Here is a 22,664-nt window from a genome sequence, read left to right on the forward strand (position 1 = left end):
CCTGGCTGTGTTTGCACTTTATGGCTACTGGCAGCTTTCAGGCTGTGTCTGGGGATGTCATAGGAATCTCACAGCCCACATTTTCCAGAATCTTAACACAGGTGATGTATACCTAACAACCTCTTCTGTTTTGTGTTTGTTTTAATTTCTCGGTGGCCAGTTCTGTCCTAAAATCTCAAATTTATTGTTCTTTAAAATGTTCACACAGGTTTTGGCTGTTTTGCAGCCACACATCGAGGCCTCAATCTGCTTCCCTACCCAGGAGTCTCAGTGGCATGCCGTCAGGGTAGATTTCTATGAGCTGGCTGGCATGCCCAATGTGCTTGGAGCCATAGATTGCACACACATTCAGCTGAGACCACCTAGGGGCAGGCAGCACATATATACAAACCGCCATTTTTAACACTCCACAAATGTGCAGGTGGTTTGTGATGCAAATCTCAAAATAATGAGTGTTGTTGCTGGTTACCCTGGGGGCTGCCATGACTCCTTCATCCTCAGTCAGTCATCCCTCTTTGATAAGTTTGAGGACGGACAAATGCCAGATGGATGGCTGCTGGGTATGTAATTTGATATGTGTAGGCCTGCGTATACTTTGCCCAAATACAGGTGCAGATGTATTAACCTGTAGAAGGCATAAGGAAGTGAGAAACCAGTGATCTGTGCAAGGTGTTAAAGGCACCAGCCAATCTGCTCCAATATGTAAATGAACATTTAGGATCAGATTGTCTGCTGCCTTTATTACCTTGCACATATCACTGGTTTTTCACTTCCTTATGCCTTCTACAGGTTAATACATCTGCCCCACAGTGTGTTACTTATGCGTTGCTGTATCTTCACATGAATCACGTTACTATATCTGTCTTTTAGGTGATGGAGGATATGGCTGTTTCTCTTGGCTTCTAACTCCATTGTCCCGACCTGATACCCCTGCTGAACACAATTACAATAATGCACATAAGTCCACGCGGAATGTGATAGAAAGATGTTTTGGTGTGCTGAAATCTAGGTTTCGGTGTCTGGATAAGTCTGGTGGGCTTTTGTTGTATAGTCCCTCCAAGGTGACTCAAATTGTGTTCTGCTGCTGCTTTCTTCATAACATGTGTTTGCAACAACATCTGCCACATGTTGAGGAGGAGGAGGAGGAAGAAAGCAGCCAGCAAGCAGAGGAATTAGAGACATCTGGTGATACTTGGAGTACTGATGTAGGGAGGCAGGTTAGGCAACACATCATCAATAGCTATTTCTAAGGTAAGCTTGGTTTGCTTATTTCATTTGTTGTGTCTTCATAAATAGATGTTTTGTTTTTTTGGTCAAAATCCATTACTCAGAATGTGTCTGTCTCCTTGACACATACAAACATACCCTCGCTATATGGTCAACAAATGTTGCATGTGTATTGTGTGTCTTTTTAATATCAAAACCACAGATTATGAGTGGCATGCATTAAGTCTGGATAAGTGTTCGAAATCTTACAGTGCTAATTTCTTACAAGCCCACATCATCCATTTAGTATTTCACTTTATCATTGTGTGTAATGTCCTAATGCACAGGTTCACAAACTCGGCCCCCTGGCCCACACACAGTGCATGTTTTTCTCGTAACCCAGTAGAAGCACAGGTGTATGAATTACTCACAGACATATGTAAAAAGGTTCACAGGTGGAGCTAATTATGTCACTTGTGATTCTATGAGTAGACCTGCAAAACATGCACTGTGTGGGTTCCTGATGGCCGAGTTTGAGAACCTGTGTTCCCAAAAAAAACTATCCTCAGCATATAATATGTTTGCCTTGAGGAATACATGTGTCCCTATGTGTGACGCAACATCATATTTAAGACTCACAAACTTACTGTAATCAGGATTAATTTATTTCCTAATGTTTGATACTGGAAACTTGATGATGTGTAAGTAAATACACAGTTTGCCACACATATACATTATTATAAACAGATTTTTTTTTTAAAAAGTACATATTTGTTTGTTTCAGCATCATGTGTAAAAACATGCTTAATAATTTTTAGCACACACAAACCTGTCCCAACAATACTGACATTCATTTGTACAATGTTTTTCCCAAAAAACAAAGGCAACATATTACAAGCTTTTTATGCCACTCAATTGTGTTAATCTTGTAATGTTGTATAGATAAGATAGCTAAGATATGTATCACTAACATTGTAATTTGGATTGTCTGCAGGCAAAGAGAATGATTGGAATCTAGAAAGAGTAATGATTAGAAAAAAATCAAGTGGTCAGTTTACTTCCTGCTAAAGACATTCTGCCTGGCTGGCAATTATTGTATCTGCAGGCAAAGAGAATGATTGGAATCTAGAAAGAATAATGATTAGAAAAAAATCAAGTGGTCAGTTTACTTCCTGCTAACATGTATGTGTGGCTCCATCAACATTTTCCTCCTCCAATACCCAAAATAAATGAAAAGGAATAAATGTGCGTACTATTTTTCTCAATTAATTTGGTGCACTTATAATTAATGATGTTTAAAAAAGGGGCAAGGAGCTAAGTGTGATATTTTGTAAAGTATCAAAAACACTTGCTAACTTTAATTATCACAAATGTCTACCTTTTTTTTGTTACTTTTTTTGGTGGCTGCTTGTCCTGCCCTTTGCCTTTAGCACTGTCATGTTGGCGTGCTCTGGTGGACCGTCTTGGTGGTGATGAGACTGGCGTGATATTTGGAGTAGTCGTACCAGAACTGCTGGTTGTTTGCTGTTGGTGCATTCATCTGAGTGTTTCATTCAGGTTAGTGAGGGTGGCATTGAGTTCACGTGTAGCAGCATTTTGATTGTCTACTATTCTGAATAAGCTTTCATTAATCTTTTGACTGTTTTGAAAAATGCTCATATAACTTTGCTGTTGTCTGTGCTGTTCTTCCATTAGTCTGTGCTGTTCTTCCATTATGCGCTGTAAGTTGCCCATGACCTGTGTAATGTCTGTACGCATGAGTTCCATGGTATTGCCTATTCTGGTTGTTTGCTCATTTTGTCCACTCAGATTTCTAGAGATTCTTCTGAGGTGAGATGGTAGGCTTGCAAACATTTGTGTCTGCTTACGCAGGCAATCTTCATTAGTGGCCTGCTGTCTAGCCCAAATAGTCCAAAACACCTGATCAGGGCTTTGTGTTCCTGGTGTTGTTGGGCTGTGTTGTGGTGGGGGTGGTGTGCTTTGCAGTGGTGGTGTACTCACAGGTGCTGGGCGGCTCATTCCTTGCATTAATGGCTGCATTTCTAAGATGTTTGTCTCCTCCATGTCACTGTGTTGGTGTTGTTGCGCAGGGATGCTGTTCCCAGGACTCGAAGCTGAAATGTTAAACATATCTCCATTAGCTATCCATATGGTTGTGAAATGAAAACAAAACACTATACATGGAACACATGTCATTCACTGTTGCTTTCAACTATTCTGCCTAGCAACATCATCACTCATAGCTTAAATACATACATATGCCTGCTTGTGGCAAATGTTTCTGGTTACTTAATTGTGAAAGCAAACACTTTAGTTTTATTATAGCTCACACATACTCCAGCATAAAATAAACTGTAATACATAATGTGTTACCTTATAGCTTTGTTCAAACAAACATAGTAATGTTTTTGTAGGTATTTTGCAATGTTAGCTTAAGCACACATGAGATTTTTGGAAAAACAAACTTACTTTTTACAAACAAACCAACATGCTTTTTTGTTGCAGCATCTTACACCCAATGTCATACTGTATGACTCAAGTGGACATACATATCTTTACTGGATGTGGACAAGGCCATTTAGTTTGGATTCCATTTCAGCTTTTACTTATTGCGGTAAGTATTTTTGTTTTGGATGTGTTTGGACTTAATGCGGTTATGACTGATTATGATTATGTCCTGACATTTTACACTTTTTTTCCAGTTTGATACTCACAATCAAAATGAGGGGAGTGTGGATGACGTCCTGGAGGTGTGTCCAAAATTTGGAGTGGGGGGATAGAACATACGGACGATAATCTTCGTGACGGGGTAGCCTGCTGTGTTTGTGGCGTGACAGACGACCTTGCTTTCTTTTCGGCCACAGGTTTCTTGTGGGGATGTCTAACAGAAGAGCCACTTCTGCTGCTCCATACTTCTTTTGATGGACCTTTTAATGAAAGTGCAATTTTGTTATGCCCATTCCTTTACAAGCATACCCTATGCTACAATGGACACTTTACCTGCTTCCGCAGCGTCATCATCATCAGATGTGTTAGGATTTACTGGCCGACGAGTAGTACTGCTTTTTTCCGACACTGTATAAAATTAGATATATTCATAAATCATGCTATTGTGTATACATACACCCATTATGCTTATAAACATTTATACCTTTAGAAATGCTTGGTTTTTATTTAAAAAAAACATAAGGAGCAGAAATACCAAAACAAATAATTAAAATGTAAAAAATATGCACTATGGCAACATCAAGACAGGCAAACATGTACAGGACACTGACATAGGCCACAAGTTAAAGGAATGGGGTTTTTTTGTAAAAAAAAAACACAAATTAATTTTGAATTGTTTTTAAAAATAATACAGATGCAATATCTAATTGGCTCTGTGATGTGGCACTCCAAATACACATTACCACTATATGACCACACACAAAAAACAGCAAATGTTAAGATTTTAAAAAATGCAGTATGGTGTCACGGAACAAATAGAAGCAAAAAAATAATAATTTTAAAACTTATATACAAAAAAAAAACCTTCTGTAAAGATGACCTTACACATGTAAGTGGTTTACAAACCACTTTCCAGTACTCCAGCCTCTAACATGACAACGACTTATTTTAATTCTAAAAAACATGGAACACTTATATATCAAACATAGTCATATTTTTTTTAGAAAAAAACAGGCAAAAGGAAAACATTATTGCAGGACAAATCAGAGACACAAGTCCAAACTACACATGCTAAATATCTGTGTGAAAAACACATGACATACAATAAAGTAAAATGTTACATTGGCTTTTAGGTAACACATGACCCAAAACAATGTATTTGCAAACACACACTTGAAGATGGGAGTAATATGCAATGTCACATGACACAGATTACAAAATACAACTTATAAAAAAAAAAACACATGCTCACCATTCTTCCTTGGCCTATCTGAATCCCGGACATGGGTTGCAGAGACAACTTCAGGAGGTATGACACTCCGCATGGGCTCCTCATACTCCAGATATCTTGCAATATAGGGCTGCCCACCACCGGTTTGCCGAGCCGACTTGGCCTCCTTGGCCATTTTGGACTTGACACGTCGCTTTATGTCATAGTACCGTTTGAGGCATGTGTCCTCCGTCCGCTTGACCACCCCCTCACTATTGACAGCAGCAACTACTTTCGCCCACAACACCGTCTTCCTCCGTGTTGGCACCTTGGCGGACTCAGGGCCAAATAGCTGCCTCTCATACTTCATCAGCTCACGCACCAATGCCACTTTTTCAGCAAAACTAAACTTAACATTCCGCCCAGTCTTAGTAGTGGTGCGTGGCTGCGGAGCACTCTGACTGTCACTGTCACTTGAGGCTGCTGCAGCAACCTCACCCACCTCCTCCACCTCACTAACCTCACTAACACTCACCTCCTCCACCTGACTGACCTCCTCCCCCTCACTCACACCCTCCACCTCTGAGTCACACATAATTGTGTGTGTAAACAGTTAACACAGGGGAAAAAAAAGACAAACAACACACTCATCCACTACCACTACACAACTCACACACACACACACACACACACACACACACACACACACACACACACACACACACTGACAAGGGACTATAAAGAAAAATACCTTGGACTAAAAATGAGACAAAACCACAAAATACAAGACAACAAGAATGACAAGACGACTTTCAAACACAATACCACACTCAGAAAATCGCTACCAACACTCCTCTTCAAACCACAAAATCACCTACATCCACAGCACAACCTCCCTCCTCCTCACCACTAACTAAACCCACGAGGTGCGGATGGTTTGGGGCGTATTTATATGGTTGCGCACAGACACTCCTATCATCTGAAACACAGCCAATTACGAACGGGGATGAAAATCAAAACTGAAAGTGAAAATGCGGCCGCGGGAAAATAAAACCCTGCCGCGTTCAACTTAGTGCAAAAACCTGCAAATCCAACAAAAACACGTACGCAAACGACAATGACGGCCGGAAATGTGGGGAATAAAACCGACTGGCATCGACATCGGGAAACACGAAAACAATAAACTCGACTGCATAGTAACTTTGCGTATATGGGGGGTCATTCCGAGTTGTTCGCTCGCAAGCTGCTTTTAGCAGCTTTACACACGCTAAGCATAGTAAAATTGCGAACGAAAGATTCTCAAAATTGCGATTACACACCTCTTAGCAGTTTCTGAGTAACTTCAACCTTACTCGGCATCTGCGATCAGTTCAGTGCTTGTCGTTCCTGGTTTGACGTCATAAACACACCCAGCGTTCGGCCAGACACTCCTCCGTTTCTCCAGCCACTCCCGCGTTTTTCCCAGAAACGGTAGCGTTTTTTCCCACACGCCCATAAAACGGCCTGTTTCCGCCCAGAAACACCCACTTTCTGTCAATCACACTCCGATCGCCTGAACGAAGAAAAAGCCGTGAGTAAAATACCTAACTGTATAGCAAATTTACTTGGCGCAGTCGCAGTGCGAACATTGCGCATGCGCACTAAGCGGAAAATCGCTGCGATGCGAAAAAAATTACCGAGCGACCAACTCGGAATGACCCCCATGGATTCAAAAAGTTGCATGAAATGCACCCGATACAAAACGAGTTTAAACACTACACAAACCGACTCAAACACGAATATTAGTAAATATTGCCCTTGGTTAATGTTTGTTGATAGATATAGATGACAAACAATCGAAAGGAGAGGCATAGATGGCTTAATTCAGGGCATGTAAAATCAAAGAAAAAAGTTTAGATTAGTAAAAGTCAGATTAGTGCAATAATATAACCAATAAAAATTGTTGTCTATGCATTAACCACTGAACTGATGATTTATTTTGCCAAAAACCTCTCTGAAATTGTTGGGTTTTTTAATGAGTGAATTAGGTGAAGAACATGAATTTAACCCTATCCCAAATGATTTTAGCTAAAAAAAATAAAAAAGAAAATAATTTTTTCAATTTTTTTTCAAAAATATTCCCCCCAAACATCGAAACATCGATTGGAAACATTGCGACCATCGGAACATCGGGAACATCGCGGCTTTTATTTTCGAGGTATGCAGGGGAGGTCTGGGGGCAGCTAGGGAGGGTTTATTTACACTCCCCAGCGGCTGCCATTGTCTGCAGCCGCTGGAGGGGACAGATCCTGCCGTGCTCACCGATCAGCAGTGATCGGCAGCACGGCAGACACAAGAGGAGAGTGCAGGGAGGCAGAGGGACCTTCCGGTCCCTCTGACAGCAGCAGCGGAGGGAAGTTTCTCTTCCCTGCCGCTGCTAACACTCTCTATCTGACTGGTCGCATCCTGTGTGACCAGGTCAGATAGAGCACTTGCAGGCATGGTCGTATCTGATGTGACCATGCCAGGCAAGTGGTTAAAGACCATTACCAATGCCCCCACTGATTAATTTTAATCCTTCCTTCCACTACATACATACTCTACCTACCTTGGGCCCCCAATCTAGTTATTGATAAAGATCTATATCAGACCCTTTTTGCTGATTTTGGTTTCATATTTTATTAAAACATTTTTACAAAAACAGCTAAAATGACATGATTTGGCCTTTTTGTTATTTTTTGTTCCTAGAGTATTATTAACCTCAATAACATTAATTTCCAGGCAGTTTTGACCACAGTATAAACAATGAAAAATATATATTGTACAATATATATTTTTTGATGCTGTAATCATCTGTACAGATAATTTTCAGCCTCAATGTAGCATCAGTTCATGAAAGTTGTGTTCGACCTGGAAAAGGTTCCACTTCATCTAGCTTTTCCCAAGGTATGTAGTACCATGTAAATGTTTTTTTTTACCAATATACACGACTAATTATTTGTATTAATTCAACATATTTCCACTTTATTTCAGACATTGTGACAAAGGGTGTGCAATTGCGCCGAGTTCCGGATGTGGCTTCCTTATATGGAATTCAAAACCTGCAAGATCCGATGCTGGATGAAAACAATATTGTGATGTGGTCAAAACTGACTGGAATTGAGTATAAATGAATGTTTCTGAGGTTAACAAAACCTCAAGGAATAAAAACAGGCATTACTTCTTAAGGGCCCCATACACTAGAACAATAATGCCCGATTTCATCCAATTTAGGGCATTCGGCTCGATATATCGGGTGAAATTAGGCATTTTGGAGGTGCTTCTGATCCGATACGATGCGCATTCCCGTGAGCATCGGAGATTGAATGTGCTGCACTAGTGATATGTAGTACCCCGCAGGCATTTTGGAGGTGTTTCTGATCCGATCCGATGCGTGTTCCCGTGAGCATCGGAGATTGAATGTGCTGCACTCGTGATATGTAGGACCCCGCAGGCATGGATGGGATTGGCCAAGATATATTGTATGCAAAAGGACAGCATATGATGTAACTTGGGCAATCCTGCCACCCGGGAGACTGCCGAGGTGATCGCCTGCGACATGTCAGACGGACATATCGCAGTAGTGTATGGGGCCCTTAAGTCTCCTTCTGTCTAACAAAATATATCTATCTTTTTATTTTGTTATATTTCCTAAAAGCCATCTTTTTTGCTTTCACAATACTTGCTATTTCTTTCTTTCACAAACCACACTGGCTTCCTTTACCTTGTGTTTTTCCTAACACTTTTGATACAAAGGTCTGTTGCATTTAATATTGCACTTTTTAATGTTTCCCACATCCCCTGCACTGCTTCCAAGTTCCTCCACTCTGCCAAAGAATCGCTTGCACATATTCACATCCCTACAAAATCAGCCTTCCTAAAATCTAACACCTTTATTTTTGTATGGGATGAGTCAGTCTCTGTCTTTGGGCCTAATTCAGACCTGATCATACAGTAGATGTGCGAAAAAACACACATCTACTATTAAAATCTTTGGTATGTGGGGGGACACACAGCACAGGGCAAGTACGCCCCGCATGCCAGGTCCTGCCCCATGCAGACATGCAAAAGCATCACACGGCAACAATGCTTTCTAACCTGACGAGTAGCTCTCCACCTATACAGCCTAGCTACAAAGGCAGGTGGCTACTCGCCATGTTTAATAACGCAGCGGCAGTGTGTGATGTCATGCATCTGCCGCAGCCCACCCCACAAACAGTCTGGACACACCTGCGGTGTCTGGACTTCACCCCTAAACGCTGCGGACACACCCCATGACCACCCTTGCCTGTCAATCAGTCAGAGGTGATCGCACAAGTGGAATGCCATCGCATCTCACTGTGTGTGCACGTGCAGTGTGGCTGCTGCATGTGCGCACTCTTCACTGGGCGACCAGGTCTGAATTAGGCCCTTTATCCTGAACCATACTGCTTGATGATCAGTGGATACCAGGTTTTCACCCACTTTTACGTCAGATATTCTGTCTACATTTGTAAGTATTAAGTCTAATACTGAATCTTTCCGAGTGGCCTCCCTCACCAATTGGTGAAGGGATGCTCTCTGCAAGGAATTCAAAATGTCCCTACTTTTAGTGGAACTAGCAACAGACACCTCCCAGTTTACATCAGTAAAATTAAAGTCTTGCATGATTATTACCTCTCCTTTTAATGCCATTTTAGTAATAGGTTTTTGTTCAGTTCCTTTTCCTGACCTGGAAGCCTGTATATCACCCCAGTACGAAGATTCAACTTCTTCCCTGTTTCTATAGCCATCCAAAGGGCCTCAGGTTTTTGTTCAATACTTTGTATTAAGGTAGTATTTATGCTTTTCTTTACATACATTGCTACCCCACCTCCAATTCTTCCCATTCGGCCCTTCCTAAATAAAGTATATATCGGTATAACTATGTCCCAGTCATGATTTTCATTGCAACATTACTCTGTAATAGCCACAATATCTATATAATCCCTTGTCATTATTGCAATTAGTTCTGGGATTTTATTTCCTAAGCTCCTAGCACATGACTTCCAGGGTGGTAGGGGATGTTTAATATGCAGGGGAGGGGTGGATAGTGGAGTGGGTTCAATATTCATCATTTTCTGGTGGGTGGGCAGCTTCCTTGACTGCAGATATCTCCAATTCCTTGAAATAGATTTCTTAGCTTTCAGTGGGATAAAAAAAACTAGAGCGTCCCTGTTTTCAGGAGGTACTGGGCACTTGGGTACCAGAGTTCATGAGCCAGAGCAATCCACCAATGAAAATATAAAAACTGCATACCAGACATGTGAAGCTGGAGCAGGGACCAGCTGCTGCAAGGCTGAGGTCTCTGGATTTGGGTATAGTAGAGACAAGCTGCCAGTGTCCATCAAAAAGGGAGAGTCATAACCAGAGATATCTGGCTGTGAAGAGCAATTAACAGGCTCAGATGGGGACCACTGCTTTGAACTCAGATATCTCAGGTTACCCAGGGCCGATTTTCAAAAATCTGGTACCCCTAGAAAAAGGGGACCCCCGCTATCAACCAGGGGCCCTTATACTCCTAGAGCCCTTGGGCAACTTCCCATTGAACCGATACAAAAAGACGGCCCTGCCTGTGCGATTATGTTATCTAGGCAGTCTAACTCAAAACCCTATAGTACAGTATATAAAGGACCTCTTGGGACATAGGAAGTATGATCTGGAGGATCTACTGGCCTTTTGATAAAGTCCTTTTGGATAAAACACAATAAGGGCCTCAGACATTGCACCAGTGCAGGGGATTTATCTGGACTGCCTGAATGATTCCCCCTTGGATGGCAGGATGAGGATTCATATAACATCTGTTCAGTAACATGTGTTTATGTAAGATATGCATTCCAATCTACAGTAGGAGGATATGTACTAAGCCTCAGAGAGTGATAATGTGGAGAGATGAAGTATCAGCCAATAAGTTCCTAAGGGGTACATTTACTAAGCAGTGATAAGAGCGGAGAAGTGAGCCAGTGGAGAAGTTGCCCATGGCAACCAATCAGCACTGAAGTAACATCTATAATTTGCATACTATACAATTATACAGAGCAGCTGATTGGTTGATGGGGAAATTTCTCCACTGGCTCACTTCTCTGCTCTTATCACTGCTTAGAAAAGGTACCCCTTAATGTCAAGTTGCAGGCTGTGTTTGAAAAATGACAGTTAGGAGATGGTTGGAGGTACTTTATCTCAGTGAACTTTGGGCTTAATTCAGACATGGGGGAGTCATTCTGACCCATTTGCATGCTGCGATTCTTCACTGCGGTACGAACATGTCAGAAATGCAAATGGGCCGCAGGCGCATTGCACACACGCGTCGTTGCCTGGCAATGATCGTCGCCTGGCAATGATCGTCGCCAGGCAGCGACGCCGCCAGCGACAAATGTGATCGCAGCGGCGATCGAAAGAAGATGGACAGGTGGGAGGCGTTCCGGGGCGGATACTCACCATTTTCAGCCATTTTCTGGGAGTGGTAAGAAGGCGTGTCCAGGCGAATGGAGGGCGGATGTCTGACGTCAGGACCAGGACCTTCATCGCTGGATCTGTCGCACTGGGTAAGTAGAGAAAGTGCTCCAGAGAACAGTGCGCAATGAAACTGAGAAGCTGCTAAAAAATGTACATAAATGTGCATCCAATTACACATAAAAAAGACAATGTGACCAAAAAAAAATTCACCATAAATGAAGGAGAATGTTCCCAAGATTTTCTCTGACGAAGGACGAACAGCGTCCGAAACGCGTTAAGCGTGGCTATTGTATTCGAACTCCATCTGCTACCTTGAAGGGCTTCCCTGCGGTGACGTGGTTTTGGGGATCCGGAGCTCACTTTTCCACTTTTCCTTACCAACTGGCACTACGGGATTCCCTGATTAAGGACTGCAACTGCTGGTGATATGACCAAGGAGTTGATTGTTTCATGCTGTTTTAATTTTGTGTTCTTGTAAGTGCATTTTGTTAATAATAAATGTCTTATTTTAAGAGATACTGCACCATGATCAGTTTTGTTTAAAGTGTCCCTTGAGCCATTCCCCTATATAAATAGGGAGAGGTGACACGTTTTTTTGCAGACTCATAGCTGCTTCCTGATGTGTCCATAAAGGGAGAAAAACTGATTGCATACAAGAGAAAATCTTGGGAACATTCTCCTTCATTTATGGTGAATCAGTTCATTCAGTTTACCTTTCACACAGTGGTGTATTAAATATGTTACATGGTTTCTGACTAGCGCTAATATTGATGCACATTTTTTTGGTCGCACTGGGTAAGTAGCTGCAGGGCTACTCTTGTTTTGAGTGAAACTTTTTTAGCATAGCAGGGCTACACAACCATTCGCAGCCCTGCTATGCTAAAATACACTCCCCCATAGGCGGCGTCTAGTTGATCGCACAAGCAGCAAAAAGTTGCTACATGCGATCAACTCAGAATGACCCCCATGATCGCAGCAGCAAATTTGTTAGTTAATGGGCAAAACCATGGGGGTCATTCCGAGTTGATCGTTCGCTAGCAGTTTTTAGCAGCTGTGCAAACGCATAGTCGATGCCCACGGGAGAGTGTATTTTCACTCTGCAGGAGTGCGAACGCCTGTGCAGCAGAGCGCCTGCAAACACATTTTGTGCAAAACAAGACCAGCCCTGTAGTTACTTATCCTGTGCGAATATTGCTGCGACAGTAATGACGTCAGATACCCGCCCTGCAAATGCCCGGCCACGCCTGCGTTTTTCCAAACACTCCCAGAAAACGGTCAGTTGACACCCATAAACGCCCTCTTCCTGTCAATCTCCTTGCGTTCGCCTGTGCGATTGGAATCGTCGCTAGAACCAGTGCAAAACCACAATGGACTTCGTACCCGTATGACGCGCGTGCGCATTGCGGTGCATAAGCATGCGCAGATTATCCGTTTTTTTTCGCTGATCGATACACAGCGAACAACAGCAGCTAGCGATCAACTCGGAATGACCCCCCATGTGCACTGCAGGTGGGGGCAGATATAACATATGCAGAGAGAGTTAGATTTGGCTTGGGTGTGTTCAAAGTGAAATCTAAATTGCAGTGTAAAAATAAAACAGACAGTATTTACCCTGCACAGAAACAAAATAACCCACCCAAATCTAACTCTCTCTGCACATGTTATATCTCCCCCCCCCCTGCAGTGCATATGGTTTTGCCCATTAGCTAACAAATTTGCTGCTGTGATTAGGTCTGAATTAGTGTACAGAAAAAGGATTAACTCCCCCCTTTTTTGGTGCCAAAAACCTTGTGACTATCTATTTCTAGGTGTCAATGATAGTGTGGATAATTTAAAAGGCGTTTTTAATAACAATAAAAGCAAGTATTACATAAAACTTGTTTCGTAACACATTAACATAAACGGTGCTAGCAGGAAAAAGTCATACCGGTGAAGGTAGGTTGGAGCCGCAGGTGTTGGAAAAGCAAGGTATCCCGGGAAATACCCTGCTTAGGCTCCAAAGGTTTGTCTCGCCAACCGTGGATGGATAGTTCAGTCGTCCATTGGTGATACAAGAAGGCACAGCAGGGCAATGCCGACGGGTTTCGGGACTGTCCTGTCCCTTTTTTAAGGCAGATTCTCCCCTGTGCTAAGCTGTGGTGCCTTTATAGTGCAGGAAATCTAATGACATGCGGCCGCAAATTTTGCCGCTGACTTCCGGTCTGACGTCACCGGAACCGGAAGTGGGTGTACCCGGAAGTGACGCTTGCGTTCCACAGGTTGTTTTGCGTTCCAAATCCCGGAAGTGACCGGTATGCAGCTATTTATGCAGAAGTTCTCCAAAGCTAAGACTCATGGAACAGGCAATCTAGGTAGCTCAGGTAGGATATAATCCAGGTAATGCAGGTAATGTTCTCCAGACAAAGTAACACCTGGTCTGAATTAGGCTCATTATCTCTCGACAAGGCTTAGTACATTTGCCCCAAGTTTTTTATTGTCAGATTCTATTTGAATAAGTAGAAAAATGCTGTTTCAAAACATTGTGATCGATTTCAATCTAGTAGCACCATTTACACATAACATCCCAGTAGTAGCGCCGCTTATACATAATGCCCCAGTAGTAGCACCGCTTACACATAACTCCCCCACTAGTAGCGCCATTTACACATAATGCCCCAGTAGTGGTGCCGCATACACAGTACGCCTCCAGTAGTAGTGCAGCTTACACATAATGTCCCATGAGTAGCGCAGATTACACATAACACCCCCAGTAGTGGCGCAGCTTACAAATAATGCTCCAGTAGTAGTGATGCTTATACATAAAACCCCAGTAGTTGCTAGTTGCACAGATTACTCAGCTTACTCATAATACCCTCAGTAGCTTGCACATAATGCCCCCAGTAGCTTACACAGTATGCCCCCAGTAGTTGTGACACAAACACATAATGCCCCCAGTAGCAGCGCAGCTTATACATAATGCCTCAAGTAGTAGCGCCGCTTACACTTGATGCTTCCAGTAGTAGCAGCACCATTTACACATAATGCCCCAGTAGTAGCACTGCTTATACATAATGCCTCAGTAGTTGTGCAGCTTCACAAGGCCCCAAGTAGCTTGCACATAACACCCCCAGTAGCTTACACAGTACGCCCCCAGTAGTAGCGCCGCTTACACATAATGCCCCCAGTAGTAGCACCACTTACACATAATGCCACCAGTAGCAGCGCAGCTTACACATAATGGTTTCAGTAGTAGCACCACTTACACATAATGCCCCCAGTAGTAGCATGCTTATACATAATGCCCCAGTAGTTGTACAGCTTACACAAAACAACCCAGTAGCTTACATGTAATGCCCACAGTAGCTTACACAGTGCACTCTCAGTAGTAGCGCCGCTTACACATAACGCTCCCAGTAGTAGTGCCACTTACACAGTATGCCCCCAGTAGTAGTGCTGCTTATACATAATGCCCCAGTAGTTTTGCAGCTTACACATAACACAACCAGTAGCTTACACATAACACCCTGAGTAGCTTTCACAGTATGCCCCCAGTAGTAATACCACTTACACATAACACCCCCAGTAGTTGCACCGCTTACACTTAACGCTCCCAGTAGTAGTGCCCCTAAGGATCAGTATGAAATACCTACAATCAAAATCCTGGTGGTCAAAATCCTGACAACAATTGATCGATGATCAAAATCCGGACAAGGTCAAAATACCGACATTTAAAATACCAACAAGGTCAAAATACAGCCATTTAAAATGTTGACAGGTGAAAAAGTTGACAAGAGTTTTTCAGTGCTTTTTTAGTGTGTATGTCATCATAGGTCGACATGGACACCGTTTCAGTGTACCACGCCCCCTTGCATGGCTTGCTGCGCTCACCATGCTTTGGGCATGGTGCCTCACTATGCTAAGCACACTATTATATTCCCCCTCCAGGTCCACTGGGATGGTAAAGTATGAATAAGTCGACTTCAATGAAAAAATCATGAAAAACTCATGTTGACTGTCATGATCCAGGCTATTTCAGGTAGAAATAGGCCTGTTAAAATCAATGTATGTGATATCAATGTTCTGATCAATGTATCAATGAACCAGTGTGTAATAACTGTCTTTACATGTCAAATGGTTGAAGCTTGATTGATCTGCTGGCATTTTATTATAGCCACAGAACTCAGAGACACACTGGCTACTCAGGTGTAAAATTCCTTCTGACCAGAGCTAGTTTAATTACCTCAGAATCAGAGCTATGGCCAGAAAGGTGTTAAGCCCTTCCTGGTCTGTGTCTGCTCAGAACTGGGCATTTGTTTACACAAGAACCATGTCCAGAGCTTCAAAGGTTATTAGAAGATAAGGCAATTCGCCCCTGAGCGAGTGGCTGGGAAGCTCAGTATGAGCTGACACTCAATACCTTCTCTGGCTTTGGAAGGGTTAAAACAAACTCTCCAGAGGGAGGGGGGCTGAACGGGCAGCCTGAGTTTTAAATAAGAGAAACACAAACTGCAAAGTGTCCATTATCAAAGAAGCGAGTCAAGAGAAGCATCCTAGCTCTGTAATGTCCTGATAAGATCGGAAGAGGCTTCACTTCATCCCATCGTTCCACTCTGCATGTGTTAGGATCGTTGGGTTTTATCTCCCTATTTTTATCGAAACTGTTTTACTCATGTGACTTTGACTTTTTATCATTATATCTTGTAACTTTCTTTTCTGTAACATAAGCTTTGAGGTGTTTTACTTAAATTAAATAATCTAATTTTAGCTCTGGTTTTTCTGTTGTGTATCCAACCTAACTCTCTGAAAGAGGCATTACCAAAATATTAATAATTCTGGGTGCAGGCAAGAGCCATAAGTTTGCCTTGGGTCATACCCTAAACATTTGTACTTTGGCTGGTGGCAGCGACCGTGTTGAAATTAATGCACATGCTTAGGTATCCAGTAATGGTGTCATGTGGCAGGGATTCACAGATTGGCGTATCTGGGGAATCGCCGTGCCTAGGATCGTGACATCAACGGTTTGACCTGTCGACATATTAAATGTTGGTATTATGACCTTGTCAGTATTTTAAATGTAGGTATTTTGACCATGTCTGGATTTTGACCTTGTCAGGATTTTGACCGTCGGTCAATAGTTGTCGGTATTTTGACTGTCGGGATTTTGATTGTAGGTAAATTGACCGCATCCCGCCCCTAGGAATAGTGCAGCTTACACATAACACCCACAGAAATGCAGTTTATTCACCTTTTCCCCTCCAAATTTCCCCCTGTCCCCACATACACACACACACACACACACACACACACATACACACACACACATACATACATACATACACACACACATACACATACACACACACACACACACACACACACACTTTCTCACGCACTCTTCCTCCACTTATCCTTACTTACTTATCACAGTCTGGCTGGCTGGATCTGGAGCAGCATGTCTTTCTCTGTAGCAGTCTGCTGGTCCTGTGTAGCTCCGACCCCACAGTCCCATGTATCTCTGCCCCTTCAGTTCATGTAGCTCTTCCCCCTTTTCAATGCCCAACACTGACGCTGTCACCAGAAGGAGGGGAAGAGGCTTCATGCAGCCGGCACCACTGCCTGTCATACAATGTCACAGGTGCAGTAGCAGGGGGGACAGGGTGGCACAGCAACAAGGATGCAGAGCATCGAGAGCCAGGCAACTACCTGCTCTGAATCCCTTTTTGCTGAGCGGATAGCACTGGGCCTGCCTGTGGCAACAGGTCTGATTGAAACACCTGAATAAAACAATTAACAGGTGTGGCCAAATACTTTTGTCCATATAGTGTGCATGTGTATATGTATATATATATATATATATATATAACTAATATGTATACCTTATGTACTGTACCACCATCATATATAGTTTAAAAATATTGCTTTATAACTTTAGACATTTTTGACAACCACAATGGAAAAGATATAGAAAATTGTCTTGTTAATATTTGTAATATCTATATTACACCGTGCTCAGATGTACCTTTGCTTGTTTAGGAAAAAAGTATGATATTTCACATGTAAGTATATACTGTACAGTGTCAATGTTTCAGCACAATTGGCATTATTCTCCTAAATAAAAAGCACAATAGAAACGGTCAGAATTTTTTGTATCCACAGCATAAACACTGAATAAATATTTCTGGATAAGTTTGTCACACTCAAACTTGTGTAGTAATTATATGCAGTAAGTATTTGACTTTACTGGCATGTGTGATGGATCCATAAATCAGCCAGTATTACAGGAACACTTATTACTTAATTCAAACTCTATTTACACAAGCTTACTTTTCTATATGATGCTTGCAGTACAATATAATGGTGTAACAATTATGTAAAGGCATATACAGTAGCAATAGTGTGAAACCGTTCCTCTCTTGTTTTATCAGTAACACCAAATCCTACATTTATTAGCTGCCTCACATGGGAGGGCCTTAGCATACAGTATGTTCTCACAGCAAGTGAATGTTCACAGTGTCCTCATCAGCAAATGTTAGTGTGTCTGCTTGAATTGGCTGATACAGATAGGTCAATGTAATAGGTTATAGTACTCATTTATATATAAGTCATAAGCCAAGCCACTCATTTACAATATATATGTCATAAGACAAGATTGGTGGCTATGTTTTTTTTTTAAACTAGTTAAAAACCCGTCAAAACAACAGAATCCAGGTCCAGATTATTGGGTGGGAAGGTCGCTACTCACACAGGAGCTGCCGAGATTCTGGAAGTCCTGCTGCTGAGGGTGTAGCATTAGCCTTTTTTATATATATAGATGCTGTATATCTGTAGTGGGCAGGCTATAATGATGTTGCACTATATACACCAGTACTGGCACGTGTAAGCTCACCAGTCCCCGCACAGCTCTTGCCCAGTCTGGGGGTAGAGGACACCAGTTGGCTGGAGGTGTATGGGCATGGCCTGTGCGTGGTGTGGGAGGGGCAAGCACAGGATATCGCCCCTCCCCTGGCTTGCAGTATAAATAAGTCAGTTGTGCCATTTATCTGCCTCCTCACCTGCATCATCTGCAGTCCCAGTGCCAACTCCTCCTCCTCCCGGTTACCACACTGCTCACCCCACAGAAAGTCTCACCCCTTCCTGCCGGACTGATTCACCTTCTCCTTCCACCGGTAAGTGGCCACACGTGTCCCCAGTGACTCCACCCTGAGTCAGTGCCAGATTAAGGTCCATATGGGCCTGGAGCTGAAATTTATGAAGGGCCTATTTTTTGTAGGGGTGAGGGTATCGGGATGCAGGGAAAAGCGATAGTAGTGAGGGTTTTGGGATATACAGATGTGCCCTTATACAGCTTTCCCTATAAACGGCAGTACAATGTACTTTTGTTGGCATGCGTACATACTCACCGCAAAACAAACCGAAAGTAAGCAAAACGATGCTGCGGGTAGCGTGGAGCGCTCCACACCTGGAAGGAGGAGCAAGCAGCACTACATTAATGTGGATAGCGAAAGGCTGTGCTCCCGCTACCAGGAGATCTCACAGCTGGGTCCATCGGAGTGAGTGGGAGCGTGCGTACACACATGACTGCTGGCTATTGTACTGCAGGCGCTATGCTGTGTGGCAGCACCAAGATAAGCTGCATGAAGCGGCAAAGTTACAAGCACACACATCTGTAGGGACAGGGTGAAGGGGTGATTGTACCTGGATGCTGGGACAGGGTGTAGAGGTGAACGCACACTGCACAGGGACAAGGGACACACTGACACACAAACATTATACAGGGACCAGGTGCACACTGACACACACACATTATACAGGGACCAGGGGCACACTGAAACACACACACACACACACACACACACACACACACACACACACATTATACAGGGACCAGGGGCACACTGACACACACATTATACAGGGACCAGGGGCACACTGACACACACACACACACCATAGTTGCCGACTTCTGGGCTGCTCTCTCCGGGAGAGAGCAGCCCGTCGGCTCAGCAGGGGGGGCGGGCAGTGAGGTGACGTGACAGGGGGGCGGGCCAGAGCCGGAACGGAGGCGGGTCAGAGGTGGAACGGGGCGTGGCTTCTGGACCACATCATTTAAGCCACGCCCCCCGCTGTGTAATGCCGCGATTACCGACATTATACAGCAGGGGGCGTGGTTACGATGACGCGATTCAACAAGAATCGCGTCATCGCCTGCCCGGACCGCCCACTTTACTCGTTAAGTGGGCGGCGGGCAGGGGGTGACCCGCGGATATCGGGAGACTTGCCTGCTCTTCCGGGGGGCCGGGAGGGTCACCCGGTTTTCGGGAGCCTCCCGGCCATTCCGGGAGGGTAGGCAAGTATGACACACACACACTATACAGGGACCAGGGGCACACTGACACACACACATAATACAGGGACCAGGGGCACTGTGAAGAAAAGGGTCCTGTTGGCGGGGGATGTAGGTATGTGACCGGTGGTCAGGAGACCACCGAACACAACACATCCCCCTACATCCCGCACTCTCACAATCCCGACGGTCGGCATGTCTACTAAATGGGACTATTCCCACTCGTGGGTGTCCATGACACCTATAGAGTGGGAATAGAACCTGTGACGACTGCAGGTCATGCATACCACACCCGTTGGAGGGTTTGCATTTTACTCTGCATAGTTGTTCATACTGTAGTCACACAGACCTGGGACATTATTACTGAGCAGCAGCAACAGCCTATACTGTACAGTATATATAACCTGAGACAGACAGCAGCTCAGCAGATCCAGTACCTGCGGCTTGTCAGATGTCAGTGAGAGTCACAGCAGGTGGGAGGGTGTACTGTACACTAGCAGCTTCTCCTGCTGCAGTCAGCTCTCCTATTGGCTGGTTGGCGAGAGAGAGGCCTGGAAAGCAGGGATCACCGTATAATAGCTGCTGAGGATGAGACAGCTCCGCTACACCCCCCGGTCTGGCTGTCACATACACGGAGCTAGAGAGCGGTACAAGTTATGGAAAGCAGTCATACTGTACATGTGCTGAAGGGTCCCGTATGTGTCATGGTTCCCATATGTGCTATTGCCGCCGGCAGGAAAGCGCACACTCGGTTCTAGGATTCCCCAGGCTGCGGCTGCTGCCTCATCATGTTATTATCACATACTATATAATATATGTGTCACTGTACAGTGCCCGCGGATATGGTGATCTGTCTGTAACAGCGCCCTCTACTGTACGCGGCTCTATGTGGCCGCGTACAGTACCTTGCATGTGTGTCGGCCGGCCCTGTGTATGCATGGTATATATACCTATACATACTGCAGAAAAGGCAGCTAGGGGGGGTTAAAGGAGGGGCTGCTACATCCAGAGGACAGAAATATAAGGCAAATGTACTGTAGGTCAGGAAGGGGGGAGGTCACACTTATAAAAGTGATTACCCTGTACAGACTATACACATACTGCATAATAGTGTGTGACACACTGACACTACACTTACCATTTTCCGTGTGTGTTCAGGTTGTACTTCTGCCTGCAATTTCATTCTTCAGCCTCATGCCCGGGCAGTCAGTGTATGAGAGTGGGGATTGGCTGAGTGACTGAATGATGTGTCACTCAGCCAACAGGAACACAGCAGACACTGCTGAGGAGTTCCTGCACAGATCAGGAATCTCCTCAGCGTTACAGCAGCAGAACAGTCCATTGGGCACAGCACACACAGCAGCTGATGTACTGAGTGCTGGATACAGCTTGTCCCTGACCAGTCACCCGCTGACCTTGCATTGGCCACGCCCCCGATTTTGGTGGGCGGAGCTACAGACCGGGAGTGGGACACACACAGAGAATTTACCAGCAGCCCAGCCAGAGTCTGAATGAGCCATAACTGTTCTGTTGCCTGATGAGGGGGCGGAGCTACAGTCGAGACCGGGGGCGGAGCATAGGATGCGGGCCGGCCTCCTGGAGCAGTGACAGGAGGATTCAGACCCCGCAGAGTTTAAGATAGGCCGTGCGTGGTGTGGTTAGGACGTCTGCAGGTCGGTTTTGCGGTCCTGTGGGCCTATTTTCAATGGGGGGCCTGGAGCTGCAGCTCCATCCACCCCATTGTTAATCCGGCCCTGCCCTGAGTGCTTCAGGACCGTCTGGTGGTTCCTACATCAGTTTTCTGGTTACTGCTGCTACTTGTTGCCGAGTCCCCGGATGGCAAGTAACCTGGGGTTACAGCATAGTATATGGAGGAGGGGGTGCAGAGTATGCGGTATATGGCGGAAGCAATATATGGAGAAGGGATGTGCCCTGTATATAGGGAGCACTATATGAAGGGGCATCAGGGTGCAGTGTGTATATAGAGACAGTATATGGTGGGGGTGCAGTGTACATAGGGTGTGTGTGTGTGTGTGTGTGTGTGTGTGTGTGTGTGTGTGTGTGTGTGTGTGTCCTTGTCCCTACAGTGGCTGCAGGCTGCACTACAGAGGTGAGGAGCAGCGTTTGATTAATGTAACCAGAAGTGGTAATCAAACAAAAGGATAGAAAGTCCAATCAGTTTTGAATATGAAAGATTGTTATAAATGGCAACTGCCACACCGAAACCTACCCCTACCCCCACTCTCTCTCTTTCCAGCATCCTCTCTCCATATTCAGCAAGTGTGAATCAGTCAGATTAGTTTTTTTTATGTAATTATCAGCAGGCTGTAACATGTTCCTATATGATCACTTTCATTTTATGTGTTTCATTGAATTCACTATTTTTATTCAGAGAGATACATAACCAGAACTAGTGAGGAAAGAATTTAAATAGACTTTACTAAAGCTAGATATTCTTATGGATATCTTTTACATATACATTATATATACAGATGTAGCCACGCTCATCGTGGTTGGGAAGTGGGTACACGTGCACTCCCAGCGTGGCTAGGCGTATCTGACCCTGGCTAAGCTGGACTGTGACTATTGTTGCACCAATGGAAAGTGAATTGCAAACATGTAAAAATAATAAATATACAAATAGAAGTATTACAAAATAAAAATAAATATATTGTAGCAGGGTTAGGGAACCAGGTACCATCTCCTTAGGTAGGTGGCAGTGCACAGCAGCTGAGAGATTACTCAAGTCTGAGCTTTCTGTTGCAA

The sequence above is a fragment of the Pseudophryne corroboree genome, chromosome 6, assembly GCF_028390025.1.
Source record: "Pseudophryne corroboree isolate aPseCor3 chromosome 6, aPseCor3.hap2, whole genome shotgun sequence".
In the NCBI taxonomy this organism is placed as follows: domain Eukaryota; kingdom Metazoa; phylum Chordata; class Amphibia; order Anura; family Myobatrachidae; genus Pseudophryne; species Pseudophryne corroboree.